Source organism: Oryctolagus cuniculus, chromosome 19 (genome assembly GCF_964237555.1).
Source record: "Oryctolagus cuniculus chromosome 19, mOryCun1.1, whole genome shotgun sequence".
Taxonomy (NCBI): Eukaryota; Metazoa; Chordata; class Mammalia; order Lagomorpha; family Leporidae; genus Oryctolagus; species Oryctolagus cuniculus.
In genome coordinates, this window is record NC_091450.1 from 65,978,898 (window position 1) to 65,991,148 (window position 12,251).

A 12,251-nucleotide genomic window follows, 5' to 3' on the forward strand; every position below is an offset into this window, starting at 1 on the left:
GTGCAGGGGCCCAATCACTTGGGCCATCCTCCACTGCCCTCCCGGGCCACAGCAGAGAGCTGGACTGGAAGAGGAGCAACTGGGACTAGAACCCAGCACCCATATGGGATTCCGGCGCCACAGGTGGAGGATTAGCCAAGTGAGCCACGGCGCCGGCCCAGGAGGACTTCTGTCTTTCTCTGCCTGTCCTTCTCTCTCTGTGTAACTCTGTCCACACATAGACAAAGCAATAAACAAAATGTGGTATAATCGGACAGTGGAGTATTATGCAACCTTGAAAAAGAAGGAAATTTTTTCACATGTTCCAGTAGTGACAAACCTCGTGGGCATTATGTTAGATGAAGCAAAAACACTCAGAGAGTAACAAACATTGCATGATTCTAGTCATGTGGACTACCTACATTTGTCAAAATCACAGAAACTTAAAGTACAAAGGTGGCTTCCAAGGACTGGGAGAGGGGAGAGGAGTTAATGTTTAACGGATGCAGAGTTTCAGTTTTGCAGAGATGTTTCTAGGGATCTGTTTACAAACCTTGTGAATATACTTAACATTGCTGAAGCCTATCCTTTATAAAGGTTAAGGGGAGCACTACATTACATCGTACATTTAATATATGTAATTTTTAAAGATAGATTTATTTATTTGAATGGCAGTGAGAGAGAGAGAGAATGTTTCATCTGCTGGTTCACTCCCATATGATCACAATAACAGCAGGGCTGGGCCAGGCTGAAGCCAGGAGCCAGGAGCTTCATCCAGGTCTCCTGCATGGGTGGCATGGGCCCAAGCCCAGCCCATTAGTAGGGAGCTGGATCAGAAGCAGAGCAGCCAGGACTCTCCTGGTGCCCAGATGGGCGCTGCAGGTTGCGGCTTAACTTGCTGCACCACGATGCCGACACCATATGTGTAATTTTTGTTTTTAACCACAGTTGTTAACACCAAAGCTTTTCGCCTGTTTCTGAATTATTCATCCCCGCTGCTGATTTTTATTGAATTTTGCTCCTTTTTCTGCTGCAACTTAACTTTGATTTCTTCCAAGAAACTGTTTCATCAGCTGCCCCTGTAGTGCCATGCTAGGTGAGCCTGGTCCCCCTGGGCTGCCCGCAGACTCCTGCAATCTCACAGTGTAGCCCTGTTCCAGGCCCAGGCTCCTGCATGCTGGGCAGAGGGACGGGCACTCCCTAGCGTCTCCTACTGGGCCCATCCTTTGAAGGTGACCCTTCTCAGACTCAGAGCTCTGGGCTCATCATCTTTTTTTAAACATTATCACCTCCTGACATAACTTCAACTGCTTGCCCCCTATCTGCTTCCAAATCCATGTCTTTGTTTCTGCATGCAACATGTTACCAGATGTCCTCCATCTCATGTGCACAGCAGCTGCAATGCACCCCCATGACAGCAGCTCCCCAGCTGGATGCATTACACGCACCCCATGCCAGATTACTTTTTTTTTTCTCATTAAGACCACCTCTGTTTTTACCATCCACATCAAGGCAATCATGAAGCAAACCTTCTTGACTCTACCTTAAAAGAATATCTGGATGTTGTCTCTTCAATTCTACCATTATCATCTGGGTAACTGTAATCGAAATCACCAAGTCTGGTGCATGACAATTATTAAAATCTTAGTAAATGGGAATTATCTAACAGGCTTCCTTCCTCTCAAATCCTCTCCTCCCTTCCTTCTCTTCTTTCTGTATAAAGTACTGTTTGAAGACAAACTTTACCATTAATTCTCATAGTTCAACTCGGTAAGGACAGAGATCCTACATGAGGAGCAAGTGCACAGTGACTCCTGTTGTTGATTTAACAATTGACACTCTTATTTATGACATCAGTAATCACCTGAGGCTCTTGTCATGAGCTGCCAAGGCTATGGAAGCCTCTTGAGTCTACAAACTCTGATCATATTTAGACAAGGCCATGGTCAAAGTGGAAGTTCTCTCCTCCCTTCAGAGAAGGGTAACTCCTTCTTCGATGGCCCCTTCTTTCCATGGGGATCTCACTCATAGAGATCCTTCATGTAGGTCATTTTTTGCCACAGAGTCTTGGCTTTCCATGCCTGAAATGCTCTCATGTACTTTTTAGCCAGATCCGAATGCCTTAAGGGTTGATTCTGAGGCCAGAGTGCTGTTTAGGACATCTGTCATTCTATTTCTATGAGTCTGCTGTGTGGCCTGCTTCCCATGTTGGATCATTTGCTCCTTTTTAATTATATCTATTATTATTAGCAGACACTTGGTCTTATTTATGTGTTCCTTTTGACACTTAATCCTATCTTTATGATCAGCTATGAACTGAAACCAATCACTTTAACTTTTAGCAAGATGGCACTGGTACCTGCCAACTTAATGGGATTTGGAGTCCCATGGCAAGTTTTTAGCTTTACCGTTAGGGGTAAGTCTGAGGGAATGTGTGCTGAATTGTACATCTCCTCCCTCTCTTATTCCCACTCTTATTTTTAACAGGGATCAATTTTCAATTGGACTTCAATACCTAAGAATAATTGTGTGTTAAGTAAAGAGTTCAACCAATGGTATTAAGTAGGAAAAGAAAATCCTAAAAGAATAAAATAGTAAGCTGTTCCTTGGCAGTCAGGACAAGGGCTGATCAAGACATTGCTTCTCATAGTGTCCGTCTCACTTTTACAGGTTTCCTTTTAGGTGCTCAGTTAGTTGTCACTGATCAGGGAGAACATATGATATTTGTCCCTTTGGGACTGGCTTATTTCACTCAGCATAATGTTTTCCAGATTCCTCCATTTTGTTGCAAATGACCAGATTTCATTTTTTTTACTGCTGTGTGGTATTCCATAGAGTACATATCCCATAATTTCTTTATCCAGTCTTCTGTTGATGGCAATTTAGGCTGATTCCATGCCTTAGCTATTGTGAATTGAGCTGCAATAAACATTGAGGTGCAAACAGCTTTTTTTTTTTCCCATTTAATTCCATTTGGGTAAATTCCAAGTAGTGGGATGGCTGGGTCATGTGGTAGGGCTATATTCAGGTTTCTGAGGACTCTCCAAACTGTCTTCCATAGTGGCTTTACCAGTTTGCATTCCCACCAACAGTGGGTTAGTGTTCCATTTTCCCCACATCTTACCAGCATCCGTTGTTCGTTGATTTCTGTATGTAAGCCATTCTAACCAGGGTGAGGTGAAACCTCATTGTAGTTTTGGTTTGTTAGTGGCTTTGATGGCTAGTGATCCTGAACATTTTTTCATGTGTCTTGTTGGTCATTTGGATTTCCTCTTTTTTTTTTTTTTAAAGATGTATTTATTTATTTGAAAGTCAGAGTTACACAGAGAGAGAAGAGGCAGAGAGAGAGGGAGGTCTTCCATCCAATGGTTCACTCCCCAATTGGCCACAACAGCCGGAGCTGCGCTGATCTGAAGCCAGGAGCCAGGAACTTCTTCCGGGTCTCCCACATGGGTGCAAGGGCCCAAGGACGTGGGCCATCTTCTACTGCTTTCCCAGGCCACAGCAGAGAGCTGAATTGGAAGTAGAGCAGCCAGGTCTCGAACCGGCACCCATATGGGATGCTGGCGCTTTAGGCCAGAGCATTAACCCGCTGCGCCACAGCATCGGCCCCGGATTTTCTCTCTTGAAAAATGTTTGTTTAGGTCCTTGACCCATCTCTCTTTTTTTTTTTTAAGATTTTTATTTATTTATTTGAGAGGTAGAGATACAGACAGTGAGAGAGAAAGAGAGAAAGGTCTTCCTTCTGTTGGTTCACTCCCCAAATGGCCCCAATGGGCGGAGCTGCAGTGATCCGAAGCCAGGAGCCAGATGCTTCTTCCTGGTCTCCCACGTGGGTACAGGGGCCCAAGGACTTGGGCCATCTTCTACTGCTTTCCCAGGCCACAGCAGAGAGCTGGACTGGAAGAGGAGCAACCGGGACTAGAACCGACACCCATATGGGATGCTGGCGCCACAGGCGGAGGATTAACCTACTCCGCCACGGCGCTGGCCCCAGCCCATCTCTTAAGTGGGTTGTTTGTTTTGTGGTTGGAGTTTCTTGACCTCTTTGTAGATTCTGGTTATTAATCCTTTATCAGTTGCATAATTTGCAAATAATTTCTCTGATTCTGTCAGTTGCCTATTCACTTTCCTGACTGTTTCTTTTGCAGTACAGAAACTTCTCAATTTGGCCTTAGTCCCAGGTTCCTGACCAAGAGTGTCTTAAGACCTCCAGCTTCTACAGAGTGGTAAGAGTGGAGTTTTGGATGTCAGTGAGATGACTGGTGACTGAAAGGCCCTAGCTGGCTTCAGGATGGGGACTGGCTGCCAGAGGAGCCAACTATGATGAGAGGAACAGAGCTGATGTGGGCAAGGAGCACATTGTTTTCCAATCCAGGTTCTTGTCTCACACAGAGATAAAAGTTCTAAGGGGTGGTTGGTAACATGCACAAACAGGAGCAGAATTTACTTAACTGAGGGGTAATAGACACACATGTATGCACAGAGTGTGGCCAACTGCCTACCCAGAGGGTTGCCCATGAGAGAGACAGAAAATGAGAGTGCTATCTCCAGCTTCTGAAACTGGTCTGTGATAAAGAGGGACCTCCCTCCCCTCCCCACCCCCACTCCCACCCCCACCCCACCCCAATCCCTGGCTCTTCTCTTACTATGAGGTAGGGGGTGGTACCTTAGATATACAGATGGGGTGGGGTCTGAGCATTTGCTCTGGTCTTGGATGAGACTGGTGCACCTTGGGAAGACAGGTGTATCAAATTGACAGTCAGAGAGTTAGGATTACATTGCAGGGTTCTAAGAATGCCAGCTCACCTAAGCTTAACTATCTGCCTCGTTACACCATGTCAGAGTCTTCAGCCCTACTCCCAGACCCCCAGAAGGGTGGAAGGACTGGAGATTGACTTACTCACTCATGGTCAATGATTTTTATCCATCACACCTCCTTAAAACCCTGAATGACAAGGCTGGGAGAGCTTCCTGGTTGCTAGGAGGGTGGCATCTCCCAAGAGGGCATGGAAGCTCTGCTCCTTTCCACATACTTGGCCCTCTGCATCTCTTCCATTTGGCTGTTTATGAGTTGGATCCTTGACAGTAAACCAGTAACAGTAAGTCAGCTGCTTTCCTGAGTTCTACGAGCTGTTCTGGGAAATTAATCAAGCCCAAGAGTTGGGTTGTGGGAACCCCTGATTTACAATGGGTTGATCAAAAGTACGTGTTTCTTTATTATTTTTAAAGATTTATTTATTTTTTGAAAGGTGGAGTTACAGAGAGAGGTAGAGAGAGAGAGAGAGAGAGGTCTTCCATTCGCTGGTTCACTCCCCAAATGGCTACGATGGCAGGAGCTGTGCCAATCCGAAGCCAGGAGCCTGGAACTTCCTAAGGATCTCCCACGTGGGTACAGGGGCCCAAGGACTTGGATCATCCTCCAGTGCTTTCCCAGGCCGTAGCAGAGAGCTGGATCAGAAGTGGAGCAGCCAGGACTCAAACTGGTGTCTGTATGGGATGCCAGCACTGCAGGCAGCAGCTTTCTCTGCTATGCCACAGCGACAGCTCCGGTACATGTTCCGAAAATGGATATAGCTGGTGGGGCTGACACTTGGTGCAGAGGTTAAGACGCCACTTGGGACACTCACACCTCATTTCAGAGTGCCTGGATTCGAGTGTTGGTCTGTTTCAAATTCTAATATCCTGCTAATGTGCACCTTGGGAGACAGCAGGTGATGGCTCAAGTACTTGGGTCCCTGTCTCCCTATGAGAGACCTGCAATGACTTCCTGGTTCCTGGCTTCAGTTCAGCCCAGCCCCAACTGTTGTGGGCATTTGGGCAGTGAACCAGCAATGGAAGGGCTCTCTCTCTCTCTCCACTTTTCAAATAATAAATATATAAACAGATTTTAATGGAAACACTCTTGGGGGATTGAGCTCTTAGCCTGTGGGGTCTGCACTAACTCCAAGTAGTGTCAGAGTTGCATGATGAGATACCCAATTGGTATCTGAAGAATTGGTGCATCAGTTGATGTGGAAACCTCCTCCCATATTTGGTCAGAAGTGTGTGAATAGAGAGAGATGTGGGTTGTCCTAGCTTCTTTTTCTTTTTTCAAAAAGATTTATTTTCTTTATTTGAAAGACAGAGTTATAGAGAGAGGGAGAGGCAGAGAGAAAGGTCTTCCATCCGCTGGTTCACTCCCCAAATGGTGCAACAGCCAGAGCTGAGCCAATCAGAAGCCAGGATCCAGGAGCTTCTTCCAGGTCTCCCACCTGGGTGCAGGGGCCCAAGCACTTGGTGTTATATCTTAATGTTAGCTGTCGCAAAGCACACTGGACACCGGAGTAAGGGAATGGGTTTATTGGGGAACAACCTACAGACCGGAGTGAAGGGGCGGCGAAGGAAAAAGGGGGAGACTGTGAGAGAGAGACAGAGAGGAGAAGAGCTAGCAAGGAGAGAAGAGAGAGCAGAGAAGAGGAGAGAGGAGAGCAGAGCCAAGAGAGCAGAGGAGGAGGCTGGAGAGAGGAACCGAGAGAGAGAGCAGGAGAGAAGGGCCAAGAGAGCACGTGTTCAGGAACAGGCCCTTTTAAAACTTTGCCTGAGGGTGGGCAGGGAAGCAGGAGTAGCCAATCCCATTAGGATGGGGGTGGAGCCTGGCTCAGGTAGTTGGGCCATGTGGCCAACTGCTCCAGTTTCCTAACACTTGGGCCGTCTTCCACTGCTTTCTCAGGCACATTAGCAGGGAGCTGGATCAGAAGAGGAGCAGCCACTTGAACTGGTTCCCATATGGGATGCTGTTGCTGTAGGCCAAGGCTTTAACCCTCTGCCACAGCGCTGGCCTGTTCTAGCTGTTGCTGCTGCTGGCTGCTGCTTCTTCTTCTAAAGATTTATTTATTTACTTGAGAGACAGAGTTACAGACAGAGAGAGAGCAGAGATCTTCCATCTGCTAGTTCACTCCCCAAATGGCTGCAACGGCCAGAGCTGGGCCAATCCGAAGCCAGGAGTCAGGAGCTTCTTTCAGGTCTTCCACATAGGTGCAGGGGCCCAAGGACTTGGGCCATCCTCCACTGCTTTCCCAGTGTTATATCTTAATGTTAGCCGTTGCAAAGCACACCGGAAACTGGAGTAAGGGAAAGGGTTTATTGGGGGACACCCTACAGACCGGAGTGAAAGGGCGGCGAAGGAAAAAAGAGAGAAAGTATAAGAGAGAGAAACAGAGAGGAGAGGAGCTAGCAAGTAGAGAAGATAGAGCAAAGAGGAGAGCAGAGCCAAGAGACCAGAGGGGGAGGCTAGAGAGAGGAACTGAGAGAGAGCAGGAGAGAAGGGGCCAAGAGAGAGCACGTGTTCAGGAACAGGCCCTTTTAAAACTTTGCCTGAGGGCAGGCAGGGAAGCAGGAGCAGCCAATCCCATTAGGATGGGGGTGGAGCCTGGCTCAGGTAGCTGGGCCATTTGGCCACCTGGCTACAACTGCGCCAGTTTCCTAACACCCAGGCCACAGCAGGGAGCTGGATTGGAAGTGGAGCAGCTGGGACTCGAACCAGTGCCCATATGGGATGCTAGCATGCAGGTGGTGGCTTTACCTGCTATACCACACTACCGACCCCGTGTTCTAGCTTCTTAAATGCCTAAGAGAAGCAGTCTATGGTCCTGATAAACTAAGTAAGCTTTAAAGTTGGACCAGACCCTAAACTGGACTTGGTCTTAATATCCATGTGAACTTGAACAAATTATCCTTGTATCTTAATCATTTCATCTATAAAATGAGAATAATCCTGACACCTACCTTTGTTTCTCATGGGATTAAGGAAATACTGTGTTCTAAGTGATTGTGGTTATCATTACTGCAGTCCAAAGCATTCCAGCCATCCTTTGTTCCCCATTCGTTCAGCAGAGTGCATGGTCTCAATTGTCTAGGCCTCCCCGAGGCTGTTTGCCTGCTTGGGTAACTCACTCCAACCCTCTCCAACCCCCATCCCTCTGTTCTTTTTACCTCCCTCCTCCCTCCCTGCAGTCTTAGGATGCTTCCTCACCTTTCAAGACTCACCTGAAGTGTAAGCTTGTCTGTGAGGCTTTCTCTCACTCTCCCAGAGAGTTTCCTGTAGCAATTGATTTGCGCAGTATTATTTGATCGTTTTTGAGCTATTGGCCACGTCTCTACATGTGAACATGTTGCCATACCAGGATTTCTTCCGGGACTGCAAAGTCCTTCAGGGTAGAGCTGAAAGTGACAAAAAGCAACCTAAAGCAAAAGGGAGATGGCTCTGGAAGATAAAGTACTTACAAATTTAAAATGACAGGTGAAAAGTAACCAATTTTTTTATTTTTTATTATTTATTTGACAGGTAGAATTATAGACAGAGAGAGAGTCAGAGAGAAAGGTCTTCCTTCCATTGGTTTACCCCCAAAATGGCCGCCATGGCCAGTGCTGAAGCCAGGAGCCAGGAGCCAGGAGCCAGGTACCTCTCCTGGTCTGCCATGCGAGTGTAGGGCCCAAGCACTTGGGCCATCCTCCACTGCACTCCCAAGCCACAGCAGAGAGCTGGCCTGGAAGAGGAGCAACCGGGACAGAATCTGGCACCCCGACAGGGACGAGAACCCAGTATACTGGCGCCACAGGCGGAGGATTAGCCTTTTGAGCCGCGGTGCCGGCTCCAAGCTTACCTTTCAATTCCACTTTTCCCAAACACGATTGGAAGTACCCTTGTGCTCTGTAGCCCACATTCCGTATTGAGGAGACCTCATCAAGCTCCAGCCCTCCCACAAAGCACTGCCAAGGCGCCGGCTGGCTGTCCCCAAGGGGCCCTCTCCTTTCTCCCAGCAGTTGCTGGAGTCCAGCTTTCCCTTCCACTTTGTGTCCTGCACAGCTCCTGGCGTGAGGCCTCGCAACACGGCAGGCTGCTGAGTCAATGTTGATCTACGGCAGATTTGACTTCAGATTCCATCTGGGCAGTTTGTGTTTGAGAAACCAGACAGGAGACAGTGGACCCAGCTGAGCTGTCTGCAGACAGATGTTGTTCAACAGGGAACATGTCTTTCAGTTTCCCAGTCTGTCTTTGCTTCCAGGGCGCCTTACATGGAACAAATTCCCACCCTCCATGAATGCCCAAAACCGCATTCGCAGCAATGCTGAATCTATTCATATTTCCAGAACTCTAATCATAAATCCCTCTCCTAAAAGCACTTCCCTCCCATGCACCTGCTGGGAGCAAACATCTATCTCAATGGGTCGAACAGGCAGTCAAAATGAAAGGAAGCCAGTGTACTGTAGGGAACAGGTGGGGATTGTGGGCAATGCCAGATGTTAGCCTGAGCACAGGCACATTTCTTCTCACCCCCCCACCTTCTGCCAATCAGGTAAACTGCTCCCAGGTGTGGTCCAGGCCCACCTGGAAAGCTACCTCCAAGCTGATTGGAGAGGCATATTGGCACCAGTGCCAGTTCTGTCCTATAGTTAGTGTTCCCCTGAGTTAGTTATGCCCCTTCTCCCTGCCCTTTAAAAAGCATACGTGGTTGTGAATAAATTCAGACATGTTAGCCAAAACTTGTCTCCGGTGCAAAATTTTTTTTAAGATTATTTATTCAAAAAGCAGAGTTAGAGAGGCAGAGAGAGAGAGAGAGAAAGAGAGAGAGAGCTCTTCCATCTGCTGGTTCACTCTCCACTTGGCTGCAATGGATGGAGCTATGCTGATCCAAAGCCAGGAAGCAGGAGCTTCTTCCGGGTCTCCCATGCAGGTGCAGGGTCCCAAGGACTTCTGCTGCTGCTTTACCAGGCCATAGCAGAGAGCTGGATTGGAAGTGGAGCAGCCGGGATTTGAACTAGCGCCCATATGGGATGCTGACACTATACACAGTGGTTTTACCCACTACGCCGCAGTGCCAGACTCCTCAAATATTTTCACAAGATCTGCCTTGCACCTTTGCATGCTCATTCCCTTACCTCTTCCAACAAATGTTAATTGAGCATTTGCTCTGTGCCAGCCCATAATAGGTGCTGAAGATACAGTGATGAGCAAGCTTGTCATACAATGGGGAGACGTTAGAAGTCATCCACACTGTGACAAACATTGTAGAGGAGAAGGGTGGGTCTGAAGTATGTCCAAGGGCTCCCTGCTATCAGAGGACTAGATGGTATCTTAGCTGAGGCTAAGGGTGAGCAAAGGAAACAAAGCTGAGAGTGAGAGGTGAGGAGGACAGTACAGACAGGGTTTGCCATGAAATAGTTTTTTTTTTTTTTTTTTTTGGACAGGCAGAGTGGACAGTGAGAGAGAGAGACAGAGAGAAAGGTCTTCCTTTGCCGTTGGTTCACCCTCCAATGGCCGCCGCGGCCCGCGCGCTGCGGCCGGCGCACCGCGCTGATCCGATGGCAGGAGCCAGGTGCTTTTCCTGGTCTCCCATGGGGTGCAGGGCCCAAGCACCTGGGCCATCCTCCACTGCACTCCCTGGCCACAGCAGAGGGCTGGCCTGGAAGGGGGGCAACCGCGACAGAATCTGGCGCCCCGACTGGGACTAGAACCCGGTGTGCCGGCGCCGCTAGGCAGAGGATTAGCCTAGTGAGCCGCGGCGCCGGCCGCCATGAAATAGTTTTAAAAATCTAAATACTAGGGAATAAAGAAGTGAAGTAAAGAATTTAAAGATTTGTTTATTTATTTGAAAGGCAGAGTTAGAGAGGGAAGGAGGGAGAGCAAGAGAGAGAGAGACGGGGGTGGGGGAGGGAGGGAGGTCTTCCATCCCCTGGTTCACTCCCCAAATGGCTGCAAAAGCCAGATTTGGGCCAGTCTGAAGCCAGGAGCCAGGAACTTCTTCTGGGTCTCTTACATGGGTGCAGGGGCCCAAAGACTTGGGCCATCTTCCATTGCTTTCCTAGGCGTGTTAGCAGGAAGTTGGATCGGAAGTGGAGCAGCTGGGATTTGAACCAGTGCCTATATGGGATGCCGGCGCTGCAGGTGGAGGCTTAACCTCCTATGCCACAGTAGTTTATTTCTTTTCTCTTCAACATGCAGGCCCTAGGTCTGGTTGTTGGATGCTCCTCTTTGATTTCAGAGATTCAAGCTCCTCCTGTCTGCTGTGTCTCCACCCTGAGTGACCACGTCCAAGAGGGCAGCTTCTGCATCCGAGGCAGCATCAAGGAGGGAGAAAAAAAGAAGAGGGTTCCAGCTCTTAGGGAAGGTCCTGCAAACATGTAGCCTGATCTGGCTGCAAGTGAAGTTGGGAAACACAGTCTTTCTGTTGGGCAGCCAGGTGCCATCCTAGAATTCGGAGTGGGCTGATTGCTGCAGAATGGCATCCTCAACCACAGCTGTGCAGTAGACCACCTGGGAGCTGTGGAAGGTCCTGGCGCTCACTGCATGCAGGTCAAGTAAATATGGCAGAGGAGACAATCACTAATGAATCTCCCGGATACATAGAGTACATTAAAAGTTGGTAAGAGGCCGGCGCCGTGGCTCACTAGGCTAACCCTCCACCTAGCGGCGCCGGCACACCGGGTTCTAGTTCCGGTCGGGGCACCGGATTCTGTCCCGGTTGCCCCTCTTCCAGGCCAGCTCTCTGCTGTGGCCCGGGAGTGCAGTGGAGGATGGCCCAAGTCTTGGGCCCTGCACCCCATGAGAGACCAGAAGAAGCACCTGGTTCCTGGCTTCGGATCAGCGCGGTGCGCCGGCCATTGCGGGGTGAACCAACAGAAAAAGGGAAGACCTTTCTCTCTGTCTCTCTCTCTCACTGTCCACTCTGCCTGTCAAAAAAAAAAAAAAAAAAAAAAAAAAAAAAGGCTGGTCAACAATGGTCAGTAGAATTCAACCCTGTGGCTGTTTTCAGAATGATCAGAAAATGAGCTTTCTCTCTGTGAGCAGGAGGAGCAAGAAGAGAACGTGGGCCGGGAGCTGCTGTGCTGCACGGAGACGGCCAGATAGCAGATGAAGCCAACACAAGGGGAGCTGAAGGGCGCAGGAGGACCCAGCGTGCTTCCCCAGCTCTGCTCTCAGGCAGTCGCTCAGCATGCTCTGGTTTGCATGCAGTGTGTCCTCCACGGGCTCCTGCTTTGGAAGCAGGGTCCTCAGAGTGGAGATGCTGCGTGCCAGTGCGGGCAGTGGGAGGTCCTTAAGTCATTGGGCGTGCTGCCCTGGAAGAGGACCTCAGTGCCCCGTGGCTTCCTAATCTACTGTGTAGTTGATCCCCTACATGCTCACACCACTGGGATGCCACCAGCTGTGAGGCCCTCAGCAAAGCTAAGCTGAGCTGGTGCTGTATCTTTTTTTTTTTTTTTTTAAGATTTATTTATTTTGAAAGAGTTGC

The 12,251-nt window shown here is 48.8% G+C and overlaps 1 pseudogene; it reads left to right on the forward strand.

Moving 5' to 3' along the window:
- LOC108175751 (type 2 phosphatidylinositol 4,5-bisphosphate 4-phosphatase pseudogene) overlaps window positions 1–12,251 on the forward strand; it is a 79,382-nt pseudogene that overhangs the window by 40,324 nt on the left and 26,807 nt on the right.